Raw genomic sequence first — 21,280 nt, forward strand, 5'->3', positions numbered from 1 at the left:
GGAAGGATACGATTTGATCTCTTCTATTTTTCTAAATTGTTTCCTTTTTTACATGAAAATAAATTATATACATAAAACCCAGAACAACATCAAAATTGTTGCATATTAGAAGTTAGCAATGACCTGAGAGACTGAATAGCCAAATATAGCCTAGCCAGACCATATAGAAAAATGGTACTTGGGCCCACAGCCTGTGGCCACTTGCCGAGGAGGCCAACCCCTTAACTGAACAGGTATCTCAGGAAGCCAATCATCTCTAAGTCAGACTCGAAGGACAAAACACTGCTAGCCCAATAGTAATCAAGGAAACACAGCAGTAATAAGGGACCTAAGAGGAGCAAAATTTGATTGACAGCTTCCCTAATGTACAGCCAATCCCAGAAACCCACATGTATCCCTGTCCAATCATGTAGGTGCTCACGTCTAATAATCCACAGCAGTTCCCCTGTGGTGACAGCTTCCGTCAGGACACACCTGAAGCCTTTGGTCCTCCCTGCAGCCTTCCCATCCCCTGCCCTCCTGAGCCTCTTGCGAAGTTCAGTGATAACGGCCGTCTCCCTGTAGCAGCTGGATCCAGGTCAATGAACTTTGCTTTCCTCATTTGACTGGTGGTGTGGCCTGGATGCGATTTGAGGTATCCCCAAGACTTCATGTTTTGGAAACTCAGTCTTCAGTGCAAAAGAATTATAGGTAATATAGAGCCTTTAAAAGGCAGGGACTAACAGCCAGTAGTCAGGTCACTGCTCAGGGACCTGATAGGTTCAAAAGTAATTGATGTCATTATTAGAAGAATCTGGTTCTCTCTCCTAAGATTAGTATAAACAAGTAAGCCACCCCCGCCCCTGCACACACTAGCTGCGGTTCCTGTACCCTATCACGTTTTCTCTCCTTCTACCCTGCCGTGACAAGGTCTCTCTTGTTGTTTCTGCCATGCAGTGTTCTCCAGGCTAGCTACCCAATGAGCTTCCAGCCCATTCCGTGTCTCTGCCTCCTACCTCACCATAGGAGATCTGGAATTATAGACAGGCCCCACCACGTCTGGCTCTCTCTGTAGGTTCTGGGAATCGAACTCGGCTCACCAGACGTGCACAATGAGTACTGCCCAGCCATCTCACCCATCTGGTGTGTGATACTTTGATTGCATCCTGACAATAAAATTTGTTTTGAATCAGACGGCAGAGCTAGCCACTAGCTGACCAAAATTAACCACTGAGGTTTTGGAGGACTGAGGAAGTAGTAAGGCAGGGCTTAGAGAGGATCTTGGCCTTTTTGGAGGAAGGAATCGAAGGGGTAGGAAGTCACTGGCGACATCTCCGGAGCGTCTCTGATCACTCAGGTTCTTACCCCAATAGCTGACTCCTGATTTTTTTATTGATAAGGAATAATTAGTTAAACGCATCACCAGTCCCTTAACTCACACCTTTCAGATTTAAGAGGGTGGGGTGCTGGCAGACAGACACTGTGTGAGGCCTAACCTTTGGACTCGAGAAGAACAAGACTGAAAAGGAACAGACTCAAAGCAAACTCACGATTCCTAGATTCAAGGGTAGGATGTGAGGGGAGAGAGTCGTCGTGTGAAACATACTGATCCCGTTTACATGGCTTTTCTTCCACCGTAAGCCAGAAGCTTGATCCCCCATTTGCATCCATTCTGTCTCCAAAATGTCAGCAATGGGCCTGACTGAATCCTGGTACCTATAAGAGCCCCAGGGCTGCAGACAGGAGGTCAGCCTTGTGTGTATCAAATTCTCCAGTGTGTGTACCTAAAAGAATTAGATGTGGGCTATAGAGATGGCTTGGGGATTAAGAGCACGTATGCTTTTGCAGAGGACCTGAGTTCGATCCCCAATATCCAACATCTCTGCCTCCTCCAAAGATACCAGCACACACATACACAAGCCCAACTGCAGACATGCACGCACAGGTACACACATGCACACATACACACATGTGTGTACACAATTTTAAACATTTTAAAAATCTCTAAAACATATTAAACATGAAATTAGCACATGATATATTTCATGACAAGATATAGTCAGAGCATCATGTTTCAAACACATAATCTCTCACATCCCGTGTCCAAGACCCATACATGGCAAAGCTGACTGCATGTTTCAATGAAGACCAGACTGATTCCAGGTGCTCAGTAGACGCTCATGGCTGGTGGTTGCTTTCTGGAGAGCAAAAAAAAAAAAAAAAAAAAAAAAAAAAAAAGCTGCAAAATGACAAGTCACACTTACCCTGCCCTCTGGTGACCCCACAGGGCTCTCCCCCACACTTGACCTTTGACCTCCAGGATAATGTTTACCTTCAGCCCCTCTATGGAGGAGTTTGCAGAAAAAGAGTTTGTGCTTTGGATGTATCTAGAAGCTAATAAAGAATCCAGGCTGGAGGAAGCGTTAGCCAGCTGTCACTCCAGAAGCCCTTTCCGTGTGCTCAACAGCACGGAGCCACAGCTGGGCCCATAGACAAACTTCTTCTGGCCCAGCAGAGAAGTTACCTGAAGAACATCTCTTGGACGTGTTTTGAGAAGTGGGGAAATAAGATTGTCAGAACTCAGGCTGGAATCACTCCTGTTTCTAAATTTATGTTATAGATCAGAGGTTTAGCAAGCTGAGAGGGACCAGGCAAGGGTGTGTCTGTGACAGATGTCGAGTCCACGGCCGAGGCAAAGTGCAGACAGGAACACAGTAACCATCCTTCCAAAAGAGCATGTGGGACGGCCCTGGTGTGTGTGCTTGTGATGTGAACCCTCTCCAGAAACCTTAAAGAAACCCAACGCGTCTTTGCTGGAGATGCACATGGTGGGTGTGACTGAATGGGAGCTAAGATCAGCATGCGAGAAGTGCCAGGGTCCCCAGGAGGCAGAATCCAGGAGAAACGTCGCTTTAAAAGAGATCGTGTCCCCAGCTCAGGGAGGTCAGACGGTACTGCGGTACTGCGGTAAGCCGGTCTCCAGCAGGGAACCAGAGCTGCTTGCCACCCACAGACTAGTCGCATCAGCCTCAGGAGACAGAATGCTGAGCAGGCATTGGAGTTACGCCATGCCTTCTCCATGACCGGGGACAGCTATCGTCATGAGCAGAGACAGGGAAAGACCCACCGTCTCCCTGATTAAAAGGGGGCAAGATACAAACCCTGAATGAGCACGTGCCCTGAAAGAACCTGAAGCTACAGCCTTGGAGTCATTTCTCCTCCCATTAAAGGGATTAAAAGGGGGCTGAGCTGGTTCAGCACACTCGTGGGGGGTTCCTCACAACGAAGCCTTGAAGCCCTCTCCCTTACAGTAGCTGCCCTGAGAGGGACATCTCAGCCACAGACCCTTCCAGTTGGCTTCAGACAGCCACTGGCACCATCAGGCGGGTGGGTGGGGGGAGGTAGGGTGCCTATCTTGGTGGCTAAGGAACCAGGAAGTAACTTCTGTGGCAGATTCAGCCCATCCCCAGAACCCCAATCCTAGGATACTCTTCTGGTCTCCCCCTCAATAGACTGTGAATGGACAGGAGGTGACCGAGCCCAGCACCCCCAGGGCTTTCTCTTCCACTTTAGATCAACGACAGTCAGAGATGCCTGAAGATGGGGCAAGGACGAGGTTACAGTAGGAAGATCCCTTCTTCCCTTTAGAGAGATGGTGAGGAAAGAGGAATGTACTCTGAAGGAACAGCAGAAAATCCCCTCTTGCCTTCACAGGACTTCGCTTTGCAAAGCCCTTGCTTTTACCAGAGGAACGCCTTATAAGCTGGGAGAAAAAGAAACACGCCAATCTCCCAGTGTCAGACTGGGGCAGGAGCCGCCTTCAGGAGCAAACGATAGGCACCCATCTGGCCACGTAGGGCCATTCTAAGCCCAGGTGAGACTTCTTCCTGCAGGACCGGGAGAGATGAAATGAAACGGGACTCCGGTTTAGACTGGTGCTGATGCACAGCAAGAACTGCAGAGAGGGAAAGAGCTGTGCTCTCTAAGGAAGTGCAGCTCCCACAACCCACACAGCAGTCCAGCACCGGGCAGGACCCCTGAGCGCTGATGGAGAAAGAAGTCACTGAGACGGAGGCTGATCTCAGAAAAACAGTGTTGCTGGCCACTGCAGCAGCCCTGTGGGGCCACGTAACCATGCCTCCAAACGGGTGACCGTGAAATGCCAGGGACCCTTGGAACTCAGACATGTTTATCAAAGTCTTGTGTTGTTGATGTCATTCCACAAGCTAGTCTAGCATCATGTGTGGGCCACAGAGGTGAACAGGGCAGCATCCAGGTTGAGAAGGAGGCCATTTTTCACCTCCCCATACAGGAGCGGCCCTGGGCAAGCAACCAACACGCTTTATCTCCCACTGTTTGTGTCCTTGTGCGTAGGCAGCTGCGAAACATGACACTCCTAAGATCCTGAATTTCTAGACATCCATCAACCAACGGAATGTTTGTGTGTGTGCATGTGCCTGTGTGAGCTTATGCACACCACGTGCCTTTGAGGTACCAAAGGAGGGTGCCGGATCTCCTGGAACTGGAAAGTGTGAGTTTCCCAACATGGGTGCTGGGAACTAGGTCCTCTGCAAGAGCAGCAAGCACTGTTAACCATTGAGCCAGCTCTTCAACCCCCAAGAGCTCTATTGTAAGATTTGCACCCCACAAAATGAGCTGTTCTGAAGTACGTATTTCACTGGCATTAGACACACTGCCAGCACTGTGTGATGGTCACCATTTCAGGTTCTGGAACATCCTCTTCACCCCCAAAGGAGATTACATGTGTGTGGAACTGCCACTTTCTATTCCAAAACAACTCTGAAAACAGGACCTTAATTAACCTCCCAGACCCACCCTGTGCCACCCCTGATCGCATGTCAGGCCCTAGCCATAAAAACGCGTTCAGTTCCGTCAACACAGATTCACTTGTGTTCCCTTGGTGTCTGTGTGCTAAAGATCAGTCATGGGGCCTGGCAAACGGTAGCTGCCTGTAGAAGTTATGGAATCAAAATGGTACAGGCAGAAATCCACCCCAGCTCTTCCCTTTTGAGATAATTCCTTATACTGCACTTTACCATAGACCCCGTGTGATGCTCACAGTGAATGAAAAAGCAGCCAGGTCATCCCCCTGACCTTTGTGCTCCCCCAAGAGTTCACCCCATAGAGCTAACTCCATCATCCTCTCTACCTCCTTTAGAAAACCCTTCACAGGAGGCCTGCGAGATACAGCAACAAATGGTGAAGTGAATGGATGGCCCATTTGTGCTCTGTCACCAAGTCCCTGAGCTGATTTCTTGATCAAGAAATTTATTTTTTATAGAGGTGATCAAAGTGCCATGATCAGTATCTACTTCCAAGACTACCCCTTGGTGCCACATCCTTCAGGGGGCCATGTTTGCATGGCAGAGGGTCAGATGAGAAAAGAGGAAGAGGAGGGAAGTAAAATCCTTCACCAAACCCATCAGTGATGGTGTCAATCCAGCCATGCAGCAGAGCTCTCGGGGCCTGAACAACTCCCAGAAGGCCGCAGATGCCACCTACACTGCCCTGGACATTTAGTTTCCTGGAGACACAGTCAAGCCTCCGGGATCTCCACAGCTGGGGAGCACAGTCCTTCCTGCCTATACCCAGCCCCAGCTCCATAGCCCTCACTGCTTCAGAGGTTGGCTATGCCCATGATGGGCTTATGTGGGCCTCACTCACTACACGTTCCCTTTGTCCTCCCTTAGCTCTGGTATTCACCAAAATCACAGGTTCTGAGCGTCTCTCCCAGCCCACCCACATTGCTCTCTAAAGAGACTCAGAGGCTTGCATCCTCCCTGAGCAGGGGACTGGCTGGCTGATACTGGAATGGTAATCCCTCACTGAGGAACCATGATTCATTCAAACCAATACACTCAGGGAGAAGTAAGTGTGAAGGGCCAACGCTCTGAATGCTGACCCGGGGGTTCTGGCTGCCCTGGAGGCAGCACCAGCTCACACACAGAACCGAGTCGCCAAAAGAGGGTGGAGGCAGAAGTCCGCAGAGTCTGTGGGAGATCCCAGCCTTGGGCGGCCTTGATTCTCCTGAGTCTATTTTGGGGTCTCCTTTACCCTCCCCTCGAAGTCTAACAGCCGCCTAAGCCAACCTCCCATTGTGTCGGAGGAGCTTCCTCTGTTTGGATAACACGCCACTCTTGCTTTTGTTCACTGCTGGTTGACTGAGTCACATCTCCTCTGCTGAGATGAGGCGAGAGGAGGGGGGGTCGGGTGCACTGAGGAAAAGCAGAGGCACCAGCAGGGATGCACAGGCTGGGGCTGTGTCAGAGGGAGAAGAGCGCAGGTGGACGAGCCCTTGGTGAACAGTGATGAAGTCCACAGAAGGACACCAACCACCCCCAATTCCCATCACTCACTCCACAACCCGTCAAAGATGTGCACAGGTTTTGCTGCCCTCAAAAGAGCTTGGGGAACGCTGGGGAAACAAAGGAAGCCTCATAAATAAAGAGAGTTTCTCATCACACTTCTCCAAACTGACATGTTTTAGAACTCTGTCACAGGGAGACAGAGCAGGCAGCGTTTCTTACTCCCTATCCCTGCTTCCCTTCTCCACTCCCAACCCTCCACCGGCGCCCAAACAGGCTCCATCCACAGTCCTTGCTTCTAGGATTTGATCTAGTGTGGTGTAGGAATGAGTGTGCACAAACTGGAGACTGTGGACTGTGAAACAGGGAATTTGGAGAGCTGGTCACCAGCTGAGAGCCTGAACTGTCCCCTGTGGGCCCTTCCCCCAGGGCATCCACTGGCCCAGCCCTCTATTTAGCCCACTTTCTGAAGTCTTCCAGGGGTGGGCAAGGTTTCCATGGAGTCTAAGGATCCCTCCCATCTCACTTGCTCCTCTGTGGAACCCAGACCCCTCTGAGGCCGCAGCAACTTCCCACTCAGATGAACCTGCAGAGGCCTCCATTCACTCCAGTGGGAACCTCTCAAACCATCCCTAAGAGAGGCTCTCACCACTTGCTGTTTTGCGTGTATGTCTGTATTTGTGTTTGGGGGCCGTGCCTATGCCGGGACTGGTGGTCAGAGAGCCCCAAGCATTCTACTATCTACCCCCACCAGCGCTGGGACCACAAGCAGCACAGCCATGTTTGACTTTGGATTTTTACTGTCGTTTGCTTGTTTTACAGACTGTTTTAAATTTTTAATTTTTAATTTTTGGTTTCTGTCCTGGAACTAGCTCTTGTAGACCAGGCTGGCCTCGAACTCACAGAGATCCGCCTGCCTCTGCCTCCCGAGTGCTGGGATTAAAGGCGTGAGCCACCACCGCCCAGCTGTTTTAAATTTTTATGTGTAAAACTATGGAATGCTTTGCAAATTTGCATGCCATCCTTGTGTGGGGACCATTCTGATCCCCTTTGTGTCATTGCAATCTTAGTATATGAGCTCCTGAAGCAGGCCACACAGGCTTTTGCGCCTGCACAGAAAGCTCCTGGGTGTTAAGCCGTCACACCAGGCCCCACCTCCCCAAGGGACCACTACGTATTATTAAAGAAGCATCCCCACCTGGAAAAGGTGGCTCAAGAACAGTAGTGCCCAGGTCCTTGGCAAAAAGGAAAACCAGGAGCCATGCCCAGCCTAGAGATTCTGTCTGTCTATCCAGGGAGTGTGAGGGCCCAGCACAGTGATCCAATGAAAGAAGGGAACCAGGCCCGAGGCCGTAGAAGATGAAGCTGGGGGATTAGAACTGCTCTGATCCTGCTGGCTCTGGCAGACTCCAGCCTGGAAAGAGCAGAGGTAGGCCTGCTAGGATGTGTACCATTCCCCAGTGGAGAGAGGCCGGGAGGAAGGAAGGGCCCTGTGGAAGCCCTACCGGCCAAGGACAAGAGTCTCCTCCACGAAGCACAGGTCCCACAGGACCCCGCTGGATGGCTCCCAGGACTGCTGAAGCCTCATGAGGACACCACTCAAGACATTCCGTTTGCTTTATAGAGAAAATAAAACACAAGTCATGCCTGACAACACAGTCCTGTAATTCAGCTCTTCAGGAAGACGGAGAGCTAGAGGAGCAGAAGTGTGAGGTCAGCCTGGAGCTGCAGACTGAGTTCAGGAACAGCCTGGTCAGTTTGGTGACATCCTGTCTCAAATGTTTCAAAGTGAAGGAGTGGTCTAGCGATGTGACTGAGTGGAGGGAGCTCGTACAGCCTATGTGAAGGTCCAGCTTCCCATTTCCAATACCGAAAACAGGGAGACATAACTTAAACCCTCCGGAAACACACCAAGTGTCTACTGCAGAGAAACTTATTTAAAGTAGAAGCCACCTGGTATTAGTATGAGGGCCTGCTCATTGGGGTTTCTGTCCTGCCCAGTTCCCACAGTCGGCAAGTCCCAAAGAAAATCACATAGAGGTCTCCATAAAATTATAAATGAATTGGCCCATTAGCTCGGGCTTCTTATTAGCTCTTATAACTACATTAACCCATTATTCTTATCTACGTTAGCCACATGGCTCGGTACCTTTTGCATTGGGGGCAGGTCACATCTTGCTTCTTCCGTGGTCTGGGCAGGACTCTCAAAGGAGCTTCCTGCTTCCCAGAATTCTCCTATTCTCCTTGCTCCGCCTCTACTTCCTGTCTGGTTGTTCCACCTATACATCCTGCCTGTCTAGTGGCCAATCAGCGTTTATTTAAAACATGATTGACAGAATACAGACAATTCTGCTGCACCAACCTGGGTAGGCCACGCATTAACAATCACTGGGAGAGAGGGCATGGATGCAGAGAAGTTAGACCAGTGGCCAAAGTCAGGAGCCAGTGACAATGTAAAGAGTTGAGTTCTCAGCCCCAGACTGTCCCATCCACACTGTTCAGCTATGCCCACCCCAGGTGGAGGATGTGGAGTTTCTGAGGGCTAAAGCCAACAGGCAGGGATTGCTGTGGACACCTGTCACTTGGGACACCCACAGCAGAGTCTTCCTGAACAACGGGAGAACTTAATGGGGTGCAAAATGCTAGGCCTCTTACCTTTCCAGCCACAGTCCTTGGGAAATCAAACCACACTGAAGTAAAAGTGATTCTGCTTTACTGATGTAGGAATCAGTGTGATCATAGAAATTCCTTCAGGGGACTCAGTCCTTCACAGAGGAGCAGGTCAACTTTCATCTGATCAAATGTGTGGACTCCTGTTCTGGGCACAGCATGACAGTAAGTGGAGACCACTGGGAAGACATTCTGGGACATAAAGAATTTCTTGAAAAATTAAGCAAATTATCATGAGAACAGAGAGGATAACTCTGGACTCCCCAGTGCGCCTGGCTCTCTTCTCTGTACTGCCTCAGGCAGAGCCCCCAACAGGTGCTTAGTCCTGGGCACAGTGTTCTAGAACCCTCCATCACCCAGAAGCTGCCCTGAGTGTCTGACCCCGGGCCCTTTCTTCCCTCTCTGAAGCACACAGTTCCTGTGATTAGCAGAAGGGCAGCAACAGAGGAGATGAAATCCAATCTTCCAATCTTCCACTTGCTCAGTGGAGTGACTGGCAGGGGTCTGTGGGAAGTGGGGATTCTGAGTTGGAATTCTGGCTCACTGCTCTTAGTCTCTGAGTTGAGAAACCAGGTGTGGTAAAACTGGAGCAAGCCTAAACCGATCTCACTGCCGAAAACTGACCCCATCCCCAACAGCCACATTTAGACAAGGTGATCTGGAATCTTCTCCCTTTGCTTCCCACCCTCGGGTCCTCCTTGGCAGGGTGAGCCTCCCAGGAAGTAGAGGCTCTCGGTGTTGGTACTAATGAGTCCTGACCTTCAGCTGCTCTTCCCTGTCTAGAGCCTTCTAATTGAAGTTACTAGAAGCTGTGCCTAGCTTAGAGAATCAGAGGATGGGATTTTCACCTGTTGGCCATTGACTGCAGTGTATTTAAGCCTCCATGGTGCTATTAAAGAAGGGCTTTTGGTACCAGTGTTGGAAGGTCTGTGTGTCGGTCTGTCTCTGCGTCAGTATTCTCAACCTCCAGCCCTTTCCGAAGCTCGCGAACTGGGGTCTAGCGCATAGAGCACAGACCGGGGCCGCGGTATGCGGCACTCGGGCAGCGTTTCTCCACTCTCGTGGCCTCCTCAAGCTGGAGGACTACCAGCTCCTCTTGTCCCTATGACCAAACTACCAAGAAGTGGGAAGGGCTATGGTGGCTGTCGGTCGGAGGAGATCAGTTCATCACAGGGAAAGCCAGGAAGCCCAAGTAGTCAGAAAGCTAAGCGGACAGGAGGCAATGCCAGACTCCAGCCTCCAGGCCTGCCCCCAGTTAGTCACTTCCTCCAGCGAGAGGTCCATTTAAGGCTCCATCACCAGCAGGGATTCAAGTGTTCAAACATGCGAGGCTGCAGTAAACAGCTCACACTCACACATCCCACCACACTGTGTCTGGAGCCGACGACCCAGTCCACCAATGGAAAGACGGAGGATCTAATGGCTGTCTCCATCTTGGTGAGGAGCCGGAGCACCTTCTACAGGCAGGGAGGGGCTGTTCTCTCTGAGGGCAATTCTGACATCCCTGTACTTCCTTCCTGGCTCTTGAGACCCCGCCGTCCGATAGAAACACTCCGTTGCCATCATTACACATCATCTGGAAAACCAGCTCTGGGTTTGCTGTCCCCAGCAATCACTCTGCCATCTTCCTCTACTTGAAGCACCATGGGCATCACCGTCTTGCCCTGATCATCCTATGCAGGCCTCCAGTGTTTCCCTGGGTGCCAATCCCAGGGCCTTTTCTCAGTCAGATGCCCACCCTGGCCTTCTGACTGGGGCCCTGGCAGCCAACAGCACCTCCTCCTTTTCCGGATCAATCCTCCTCCTCCTTCTCCCTCTGCTCATCCTGAGCCCTCCGTGGATATTTCAAATGTGTGCACATCCCCTTCCATTCGCCTCTGGGACAGTTCCTTGTCCCCCTCAATATGTGGGTACTCCACATGTCTGTAAGCACACCCTGTGCCTGACTGGGCTAGTTCTAGTTGTACAGCCCCACGCTGGGTGCCAGAGCTACCTCACATCCACGTGTGCCCTCCACATGACATGTCAAGGATTAGAATGACTCAAGAAACTCATGAAGCTGCCAAGTTCAGGGTCCTTACTCTGATGAGATAGAAAAGAATCAAGATTCTTCTCATTGTGCAGACACACAAGTATGTATGTATGCACACACACAAATACATATATTCATATACACAACCACATATATGTATATATACATATACTCACATAACAGTCTCACATATAGGCACATGTATGTACATAATACACAAGTACGCATACATGTACACTCACGTAATTCTAACTTTCACACACATATATACATTCATGCACACATATACACATACATACACTCACATATGTTAGCATTCTCACACATACACATGTATCATCACATATACATATATTCTCAAATATATATACACTCACATATGCACACAATCTTGTACATGCAAACATACACACTCAGATATGCACACATTCTCGCACATGCAAACACATATACTCAGACATGTATACATTCTCATACATGCACACATATATGCATACATTCTCACATAAGCAATACTCATACATGTACACATTCTCACACATGCAAACACATGCACTCAGATACTCACACATTCTCACACATGTACACACATATGCATACATTCTCACACATGCAAACACATGCACTCGGATAGGCACACATTCTCATACATACATACACACTCACATATGCACACATGCAAACACACACACTCAAACACACACATACCCACGCATAAACTCATACGCGCTCATCCACACATATACTCACGTATGCACACATGTACAAACACACTTCCTCTCACCTATCTTCAGCGTTACAAGGGAAAGAATTTGCACTGCCAAACGAGGCCACATGACCTCAGAGCTGCACTCATCTCCACCAGACTTGATCTGTGTTAGCTCAAGCAAACGCCTGAACCTTACATAGCTCCCTCCTCATGTGTTGGCGGGTCATCTTTCCTGCGGACTGCTGGGCCCATCTGGTATTTGATGTGGAATAGATGTTTGGTCAAGGCTGTCTTTCTCCTCCTCCTCCTCAAGTGAGTCATTCCCCACTTCTTCCTTCATGAAGCCTTCACCCATGGCTCGAGCTACTGCGGACTGGTTTTTTTTATGTGCTAGAACATTCGTGGGCTCTCATCCACAGCGTGGAACACTACCACACGGGACTTTGTGCAAGTTCTGTGTCACCAGGCCCCACTCTGCTCTCCCAGATGGGTCTTCCCATCTGTGTCTTAGACTGTTTCTGGATTTCACACAATTTCCAGGGCAATGTTGAATTTATAAAAATAGTGGCTATTCTACTTACAAATGGTGCCCTCCTAGGACACAGATTGCCACCGTGTGTTCAAGTCTGTATTTGGTGATTCGTTTATTTCTCATGGTCACTCTTCGGTGTAGGACTTTTGTTTCGGTTTTTGGAGGCAGGGTCTTCATACACACAACCCAAGCTGGCCTGGAACTCACTATGTACCCGGATGCTGCCAACAGGAGTTTAATCAACCTCGGCTCACAAGAGCTGGCACTTCCAGAGTGAGTCGGAGAAAGTTCCATGTCAGACTCAGAGGCAGACATGGTCTGAGCAGACACACAGCTAGCAGAACATGGCTCCCTTTGGGTCAGCCTGGCATGCTAGCCTGTGCCTACCCACATACACTGTGCCGTTTAATGTTTCCAGTGGGTGGGCACATACACACACCCCAGTCTTCTTAAAGGCGCGGGTCCCAGTGTCAGGGAACAACTAAGGTGCCCCAGGTTGATACACACACACACACACATACACACAGACACACAGACACACACACACAGAGAGAGAGAGAGAGAGAGAGAGATTCAGCTGGGCTGGCCTTCTTGCACTCAGAAGAAAGCCACCAACACCGCAGACCCCAGGGAGAAAACAAGCCTGCAGCAGCCTCCACTTCTAAAACACAGGAAGGTGGTGATTACACACTGTGCACACTGGATCCCAGGAAACTCCACCGCCTGGTTGCCTGGGGCCTCACTTCCTGCATTCTGAATAACAGAGGAGAAGGGAACTCTAACTGAGGCCCACAGCTCTAGAAAGGCTGCCAGCTCTCCCTCAGGCGGTCCAAGGCGTCCTTCCTCTGAGCAGATGTGGGCCTGTGACCCTGTGGCTGACAAGATAAACACCTGGGTTGGGTTTTCTCGCTCCCCTAGGCCGGGCAATGACAACTTGAACAATCGCAAGGCTCCCAACGGTTCTTGCTGCAGTCTGATTTCTGAGGTGACATTCAAAGAAAAATGACTGGGAGTCCACCTCCTGCCTCCAGCCCAAGATGAGCTGTCATTTACCTCCCTCAGGCAATGACACTGTACACTTCACAAAGCCAACATGAGTACTCTAACCTTACAACTGGGGTACTAGACATTCTAAATCTACATTAGCATCACGGGACCCCCAAGCAAAGTCTCTAACAGGCCCCTTGGCCCTCCAGCGACTGTCACAAGCTCCCGCCTGCAGAGACAGGACCTCTTTTCTTCACACACACCTGTGACTTCAAACTCCAGCCTCTGTCTAGACTTCTGATTACAATCGTCTGCAGAGGTCACCCAAGCTCAAGGTGCAGAACACTCTTAAAAGCCGCGTCACCTTCACACAGCAGACACAAAGGACAAGTGACAAGCATTATCACCAGACCCTGCAGGGTAAGATCCCAGATAAGGATGCTGAGGAGGAACTGTTGAGAGCTCAGGGGACTATAAACACAGCTCAGGGAGTCTCAGTTCCACAGGTGGCTGGGTCAAGGAGGAGAGGGGTGTCTCTCTCCCTCTCTCCACAGGACCTGTGTATCTCCCTTACCCTGAGAACATTTACTAGATGCCCAGAGGCAGGCCCCCCTCTCCCCTCTTTAGGGTCACAGTTCTGTCCTTCTCTGGAGTGAGACAGGAACCCACCCCACCAGTGAAGCTTGCCTTCTGTAGCTATTTCTTTTTTTAACACCACTTCCCTTGTAGAATACAAAACTTACCATTGTAAACATTTTTGTACATGAGCACGTTCCTATGTATACTTGGGTGTACAGGTGTGCGTGCGATGTGTCGCGTGCCACATGGACACCAAAGGACACTGCCAGGTGTCCTCTAGATCACTCTCCATCTTACGACTTAATGTCGGTGAACCTGGAGGTCACTGACTCAGCTAGGCCACTGGTCAAAGGGATCGCCATGTCTCCCCAGTGCTGAGAGCTGGGCTGACACTCAGGCACCACCATTCCCAGTTCTGTTTTGTCTTTCAAAGCTGTGTCTGACCTTGGCACACTCTTCACTAGCTGAGCCTTCGCTCCAGCCCCACTTTTGCCATTTCTGCGGGTGCCACTCAAGTGTGCTCATGCCCTATGCCACCCCCTCCGGATCTTTTTCGTTTTCCCAAACAGAACCTCTGTGCTCGTTGAGACAGCAGCTCCCCAACACCCACCATGCCGCTCTCTGTCTCTGAGGTGAACGTTGCTCAGGGCTGTGTCTGGTGTGATGGACTCATCCGTGTTTGTTCTCTTACAGCTAACATCTCTCAGTTTGCACACTATCCCCCAGGCTCAGCCATGTGTCAGGTGTACCTCCTCCCAAAGATTGACTAGCACTCTACCATGTGCTAAGCTGCTCGCTAGGTCCACTCCACCTAGGGGCTCAGGGAATAGCCCAGTGCTGCTGTGACTGTGAAAGTCACTCCCTGAACAGGGCCAACATGAGGTTCCTTTAGGGTACAAAGCCTGAGGGAAATGTTCCCAGTGTCCCAGTGCCCCATACCGCTAGCCATCGCTGCCTCTCTGGCAGACGCCCACCCCTCACCCCTGTCTAGCTTTCCTGTGTGCTGTGGTACTGTTTGATTTTAATATCTATCAGTTACTTCTTCTACCAAACAATCCCCTTCCCAAATGCCAGCTCTCCGCCTAGGCTGTCTCAGCTGGTGAGTAGACCCAGGGATCTCTCCTTCACAAGCACTCAAGGCCCACGTTTGTGCTTACACACACAAGTTCCTCACTGGTCAGATCCCCTCCAGCTTTCTCTGCCTCTTGTTACACCGTGGTCACCACCCCTTCTTGGCTCAAGCTGCTCACTCTGTAACCAAGGACAACCTGGCTCAGACCTGCTACTCCATAGAAACCTCCTTGTGTTGACTTCCTGGGAAGACCACAGTAAACGTGCCATGAACTGAGACATTTAAAGTCACAGAAACCCATTTTCTCAGAGTTCTGGGGGCCAGAGTTCAAAGCCACGGTGTAAGCAGAGCCCCTCTCTTGGCAAGCTGGAAGAAGGGGTTGGATGTTCGCAGTATTGACTTGTTTTAACCAGTCTGACAGCTCTCCACCTCCTTCATCAAGCAAGCAGCTCTATACTCTGGTGTGTTCCGTCCCTTAGGAGAAGTCTAATTAGGTGTAGCCCCTGACCTAACCCAGTGAACTCCAGCTTGTCCCTTAAGCTAATGAATTCCCCCAAAGCCCTTTACTGAGCAAGACCGCATTTCTGGGAACTGAGCAGGAGCAAACGTGGAGGAGACACTGCTCAGCCCTCACCAGTGAGTACGGATCGCCAAGGCCAATGAGTTGCCTTGGTGTCTATACAACACATGTTTGAGATGATAAATTCAGAACAAACATGTTTCCCACTGATACTTTTAAGTGAAAGAAACATATTAAGAGAAAGACTTAAATATAGAAAAATTGACAGAGAAAGTAGAAACACCCACACAAACTTACAGCTCAGAAATGGATCAAAATTCATATTTTGAAGAACATTTTTCTATGAACATACAACACATGTTCACAAACACACACGTGCTATTTTAAGAAGACAACACATGCAAAGTGGGCGCACGTTTCTGATTCTGCCTTTCCCCATAGTACTGTGGCATGAACCGTTGGCTAGGTCAATGAACGCATGGCCCTCATTCAGGCATGGTGCTAGGGGCATGCTGCATGGGCCAAGTCCTGCTGCCAAGGCCAGAGGCTCATGTTGCAAGACCAAGGAGTGGTGATAGTGTTCTGGGAGGCAGCAGTGGTGACTTTAAATGTCAGTCACCTTGGAAAGATGACCAGCTGCAGACCCTGAAAGACGGTAACATAAGGGTAGCATTAGATACGACCACATAACACTCCCTTGATGCTATCCACACCAGTGAGAGCTGTTGACAGACATTGGGTTAGCATACTCGATTCATGGTTAATCTTGGTTTGCTTATTTTATTTATTTATTTATTATGTACATTGGGGTTTTGCCTGCATATATCTCTGTATGTCTCTGTGAGGATGACAGATCCCCTGAACTGGAGCTACAGACAGTTGTGAACTGCCATGTGAGTGCTGAGAATTGAACCTGAGACCTTTGGAAAAGCAACCAGGGCTCTTAACCTCTGAGCCATCTCTCCAACCCCTTGCTTGCTTTTTTTAGTGTTATCTTATTTGCATTGCATTTGCTTCACTATGGTTGACCAGCAAGCCCTGAGCTTCTGGCGCTGTGTTTTTCTTCTCTCAGAACACTTAATCCACCTTTCTGGCTGGTTGGCTGTGCTTTCTTAAGTAGGAGCATGCACATTGCATTCTGTAGATATTTCTCCTGTTTGTCCTCTTATGTTTTTTAACAGACATTTGAATTTTTATGTTGTCAGAAAACCGGGTTTTGACCGTAGCTCCTGGATTTTCAATGTGGCCTTAAAGGGGGCTTCTCAGCTCCTGTGCTACTTGTGAAAACAGCGTCTTCTGCACTCCCTGCTGTAGTTTTATAATTTCCATCCAGACCCTCGATCCGTCTAGAATTCACTGTGATGTATAAAGAGGGAAGGGTTTCTTCTCGGTCCAAGCGGTCATTGCTGTCCCCAGGATGTGCTGGGTGAGACCCCTGTGTACTGTTTGCTGGCCCTGCACCTGTACTGCAGGCCCCACCCAGCTTCCCGCCAAGGCTCTTTTGCTTCTAGCTCCCCCCAGCCCTGGCTCAGTCGCTCTTCTGCTGAGCCGTCTCTCCAGTTTTATCAGGTTTAACTTTTTGAGCAAGTGACATACTGTCTTCCACGGTGGCTGCAGGCTCTTCCATTCCCATCAGCAATGTATCCAGGCCCCATCTCCACATCTCACAAATACTTATAATTTTCCTTTTTCTTCCATATATATATGCCTTTGTAATGTGTATGAATTGGTATCTAATTGTGGTTTTGATTTGCATTTTTCTAAGGCCCAGCAATCCTGAATGTAGTTCATGGGTTTACCGGCCCTTTGTGCACCTTCCTTAGAATACATTCTCCAGAGCTTCACCCATTTCTGAATGGATTGGTTCTGGTTTTTCAGATGTAGGAGTTCCTCATATCTCCTAGCTACCAATGCCCTGTGGAAGGCATGGTTGGAACACACTCGCTCCATTCTGTGGGACGTCTATCTTTTCATCTAGCAAAGCGTGTTCAACAGAAAATGAGCCCGCATCGCCACAGGCTGTGGCCACTGCCTGAACTACTGTAACTGGGCCAACCGGGTGGGGGGAAGTATGTGCATCCTGTCCTGATGCTCATTGACTCCCCCACACACAAACACACACACAAACACAGACACACAGACAAAGGTGCCCTCCTCCTGCAAGTCCGATCATCCAATCACGCTCTCAGCAAGTTCCCACACCCCTTGGCAGCAGGAGCCTGAGGCCTGCAGAAAGATCCATACTTCATCCACACCTTGGAAGCCTAGAGAGAGAAGTGAAGCCAGAGTATCCAAACTCAAACTCCAAGCTATCCCCAGTGATGGACTTCTTCCAGCAAACCTGCACCTCCTAAGGTCCCAACGCCTCCCCAAACAGCGCCAATACCTGGGAACCAAGTGTTCAAACACGTGAGCCTGTGGGGGCATTTCTCACTTAAATTACCATAGCTCATAAGATGCTGTGTGTGTCCTGGGCTGTGCAAAGATGCAGAAGAAACATTCCCCAACAGCGGCAGCTTGTGCTGCCACACAGCTTGGAATGCTCTAGAAACGTCATTCAGACCGTCCCTCAAGTTCACACGTGCATTGCGAGAGAATGAGACCAATTCCCTTCCAAAACTCCCCGAACACATCTGCACGGGGACCAGGGGAACTGCTCACAGCTCACAGCTGGAAGGGCCCTTTCTCTCTGGCCGTGATTCCTGTGATGTCACAGAGGCTGTCTGGAAGCCCTGCTGCTGCTGGTCCCGCCATCTAGCCCACCCCACGCTGTGTTCTCCTGGCTGATTTCTCCCTTCCTGGGCACCCAAGGTCTTCCACTTCCCCAGTATTGTCCTCTTGGACTTTTTCTTTCAGCTCTGTGCTGTTCTGCCCACTCCCCATCTTTCCATGGTGCATGCGGCCAGCAGCTATGGCCTCAAATGAAGCAATGCCACTAAGACCACCTTCTCGTCACATTTCCAGGGAGGCCTTTGCTTGTTTGTTAAGTCACTGAAGCCGTGCAAGTATCTAGACTTTCCCGCTACCAACCACAGCACTCAGTGACCCACACACTGACTCTTGCAAACACCTGCCTTCCGTCTCCCCCTTTCTTCCTGTGTCCCTCCAATCTCTACTGCTTCCCTGACTGGTAACTCTGCTGTCTTCTCAGAGGCATCGTGTGTTCCTGGCTATGAAACTGGGGGAACTTCATAAGAGAGCCAGAGGATAATGGGCAATCACATCCCTGGTTCTTCTTGTTCCTAGACAGATGCAGGGTCACAATGTTCAGGACCTGGGTTCCTTCACCACTTGACTTCTGTATTACCCCTCCCCCATAGAAGAGGCAAAGATATAAGAAGGGGTCATGCCTACTGTTTAAAACATTGGTCCTGCCGGGCGGTGGTGGCGCACGCCTTTAATCCCAGCACTTGGGAAGCAGAGGCAGGCGGATCTCTGTGAGTTCAAGACCAGCCTGGTCTACAGAGCTAGTTCCAGGACAGGCTCCAAAGCCGCAGAGAAACCCTGTCTCGAAAAAAAAAAAAAAAAAAAAAATATTGGTCCTGAAGTCACGTCTCACTCTAAATGGGGCATGACTCCGTTACTGAGGTCACCTGGACACCAGGTAGCAGGCCTCTGTGGCGCAGGAACAGTAGAAATGAAGCCAAGGCGTGGACTAGCAACAGCTTCTTTATTGCGACCTCAGCCGGAACTGTCTGACTCAATCCAGAGGGAGGCAACACCGAGCAGAGGTGACCAGACTGTCAACACAGGGCCCAGCAAGCCTTCATTGACCTGAGGGTGAGGCACCCAATGTTAGGTCCTTATCAACGAATTATGGACGTGATCTTAAACGGTTTGTTTTTTCCTCTGACATATGAACATCTTAGCCTTATTCTTGGTGGGCTCTGAGTTATAGCCTCAGTCCTGACATTTCTCAGATGACCAGGAGATACAGAGTCTGATCAGAGGACTCAGAATGGCATACTAGAGAATTGAAGCCTCGTGTCCTCCGTTAGCTTTCTTCAGGTGTCTGCAGTGTCTAGTGGGGCTTTGGAAGTTCCTGAGACAACACGGAGGCAACTCTTTCCAGAATCCAGTCACGGAGGTGCTACCGAAATGAGCGGGACTACAAGCAACCCTCCCAGCGAGTGGGGTTTAAGTTAGCCACAAGCAAGGGAACCTACTGGATGGATCTGGCTCTTCGTTCAGTAGCTGTTGCTTCTTGTGTTTGTTGGTCATGTTTATTAGCTCTCTCAAATCCCACGTTTGAGCTCGGTCTAGTTGTAAGGGGTTCCTGCTCTATAAACACTCCAGTCTTTGCTCTGGTGTTTATGACAAGGTACTGAGAGCACAGGAAGGGACACAGAGGAAAAGGACACTGAGCTTCCAATAGGGGTGATGGGTAATACAGTCAACTTGATAGGATCTAGAACCAGTTAGAAGACAAGTCTCTGGGGTTTCTGGACTTGGTTAATTAGGGTAGAAACACCCATCCTAAATCTGGGCCACACCATCTCATGGGTTCAGATCATCTAAGAAAGCAGCTGACGTGAAACTCGATAAGAGGGAGAACAGAACTGGCATGAGCTCTCATCTTCCTGCTCCCTGATAACAGTGCAATCAGCTGCCGCCAGCTCCTGCTGCCATGAAGGACTGTCCACTCAAACTGCAAGCCAAGAAAACCCTCCTCCCTTGAGCCGCTTTTGCGAGGTATTTTGCCACAGAAGTGAGAAAAATGATTAAAACAAGGGATTACAAAGGCAACAAGCTGGGGATCAGAGTTTGTCTGCCGTTGGTCATCTCTACCCTTCTGAGCCCTGAATGCCAAGAGGATGGAAATGTGGACCTCACCCCAAGAAGTCAGCCGATAACCTCAGAGCGTCATCAACTCCTCAGCCTTTCAGAGAGGTCCCTCAGTTCACGATGAACACCCGCAGCTGCAGCAAAACCTCCAAGTCAAAAAACTAGAGGAAAGCGGCTTCCCCTCGGGCTCTCTTCCCTCCTCAGGGTAGCAAGGTATAAAATACCCAGGAGGCTGTTGAGGGGTAGCGGATATACAAACCCTCTCCTTCCACTTCCCAGACTGTCATGGTTTGATCTCAGTTGTCACCCAGATGGATCCTATTTAAAAACCACTGAGGAAAGAGGAGAAAAAGAGCTCGGGGAACCCCCAGGAACAAAAGCGCGCTCCTACATAAAGGCTTTGGCAGGGGGTGGGGTAGGGCCCCACTTACATATCTTATCCACCTGTGGCCCTCCCTACTTCTCCACTCCAGCCCCTGCATCAATTCTGATGGAGGCAGCAAATTTTCTTGCTTACCAATCGAAGGCTCATCGAAGCCAACGATCTAAAGGACAGGCTATCCTATCGCACAGTAGGCTCTATAGATCGGGTGCTTCCTTGGGTAGAAACTGAGAAACAGATGCGTGCAATTGATTTTAAAGGTGACTCACCAACCACAGGCAAGGCTGATTAGTAAGTTAAGAGGGTACCAAGTCCCAGCCCTGGCTGTTTTCTTATTTAAATGGGTGATGGTTTGTCCCTAGACCTCACTTCTCCTTGAACCAAGAGGAAAACTCAGCCCCACCACCACCACAGAGCAACTGCCTAGCTCAACTGAAGGACCAGCACGAAAGCCTGGGGGGAGAAAGAGCTCATCAAACTTTTAGCGGGTCTGAAGTCACTGACTAAACAAGTCGCCGTAGATCGCGGTTTCTATGCATTTAATAGCAGAGCCCCTGCTAAAATTCCCTCTGCGCTCAGCAGCTCAGGGAGCTTTCCTAATGCATTGCTAACTGGTACATTCTTCACAAAGGCCATCAGAAAGAAAGAACTCTACATGCCACGGTACAGATGCTCAAGGCTGGAGCAGAAAGCGAACCGAATGTGTG

General features: G+C 49.8%; 1 protein-coding gene and 1 non-coding gene across 7 annotated transcripts in view; one reads left to right on the forward strand and one right to left on the reverse strand.

Moving 5' to 3' along the window:
• The window catches only part of Kcnj6 (potassium inwardly rectifying channel subfamily J member 6), a 242,512-nt gene that overhangs the window by 133,514 nt on the left and 87,718 nt on the right, over nt 1-21,280 (forward strand). The window contains exon 1 of one of the 6 annotated variants that reach the window (XM_057764131.1): nt 3,732-3,853. The exons of the other annotated variants lie outside the window; for them this stretch is intronic. The gene's annotated coding sequence lies outside the window, so the exon portion shown is untranslated. Of the gene's footprint in view, nt 1-3,731; nt 3,854-21,280 lie in introns of those variants that run through there. 6 annotated transcript variants of the gene reach the window in all.
• Nucleotides 7,293-7,398, reverse strand: LOC130872364 (U6 spliceosomal RNA). Its single transcript, XR_009056960.1, has one exon. It is a non-coding gene; the product is annotated as a U6 spliceosomal RNA (small nuclear RNA).

The sequence above is a fragment of the Chionomys nivalis genome, chromosome 3 (assembly GCF_950005125.1).
Source record: "Chionomys nivalis chromosome 3, mChiNiv1.1, whole genome shotgun sequence".
NCBI classification, from domain to species: domain Eukaryota; kingdom Metazoa; phylum Chordata; class Mammalia; order Rodentia; family Cricetidae; genus Chionomys; species Chionomys nivalis.